Source organism: Propithecus coquereli, unplaced genomic scaffold, assembly GCF_000956105.1.
Source record: "Propithecus coquereli isolate 6110/MARCELLA unplaced genomic scaffold, Pcoq_1.0 Scaffold42, whole genome shotgun sequence".
Lineage (NCBI taxonomy): Eukaryota > Metazoa > Chordata > Mammalia > Primates > Indriidae > Propithecus > Propithecus coquereli.
Genome location: NW_012149952.1, coordinates 1,013,363 through 1,014,482, shown reverse-complemented (window position 1 = coordinate 1,014,482; position 1,120 = coordinate 1,013,363).

Here is a 1,120-nt window from a genome sequence, read left to right as displayed (position 1 = left end):
AAGGGCAGGCATGCAAGGAAGGGACGTTTCCCTGCCCTTAAATGCAAACCTGGAGGCAAGAGGACATCAGGACATCAGACAAGGTATTTAATGCATGTACCGTACAAGCAAACATGGACATACGCCCCCATTCATGCACAAACAGCAGCGTACTCTACATGCTGTCTTGCCTCTAGATTTTTCCACTTGACAATAATGTAACATGAATTACATAAAGAGTACATATCTTTCTTTTTTCCACTGCATAAATGCATCTTTTGTAGCATTAGGGATCGTCCCACCACCTGGGATTGCAAACCATGCTGCCCTGAAGAACCCCGTGCCCACATCATTACGCACATGCGCCAGTTCCCGGAAGCGGCAAGTGGTTTTCCTGTGTCAAAAGGTTTTACTACACTTGTGACTTTGAGAGCAATTGCAAAATTACCTTCCATAGGGCTGTACCAATTCACCCTCACATGAGTGAAGCAGGGGAGTGTCTGTTTTCCCACAGCCTTGCCAACTCCGTGTATCATCAAACTGTTTTATTTTGTTAATATTTTTGCCAATCCAATAGGCAAAAAGGCGTGTGGTAGGATGCGAATGGAAATGAATTCTCCAGCCGTCGCAGCTGAAAACCTCCATATATGAATGAGGCCATCTCTCTTAGTCCCTTCAGGCTGCTATAACAAAACATCTTAGACTAAGTGGCTTATAAACAACAGAAATTTATTTCTTACAGTTCTGGAGGCTGGGAAATCCAAGATCAAGGCACTAGCAGATTCTGGGTCTGACAAGGACCTGATTTCTGGTTCATGGAAGGCATCTTCCCATTGCGTCCTCACGTGGTAGAAAGGGCAGGCAGATCTCTGCAGCCTCTTTCAAAAGGGCACTAATCCCATTCGTGAGGGCTCCACCCTCTTGACCCAATCACCTTCCCAAAGCTTCATCTCCTAACACCATCACCTTTCAGGTTAGGATTTCAACGTATGAATTTGGGGAGTGGGGGACACAAACATTCAGACCATAGCACAGTCTAAGACTAACCATCCTGGCCAAGCCAGCCTAGACCAGAATGGCCCAGAGGTGACCTACAGAACCATGAGACATAATAAATGTTATTGTTTTAAGTCCTTAAAGT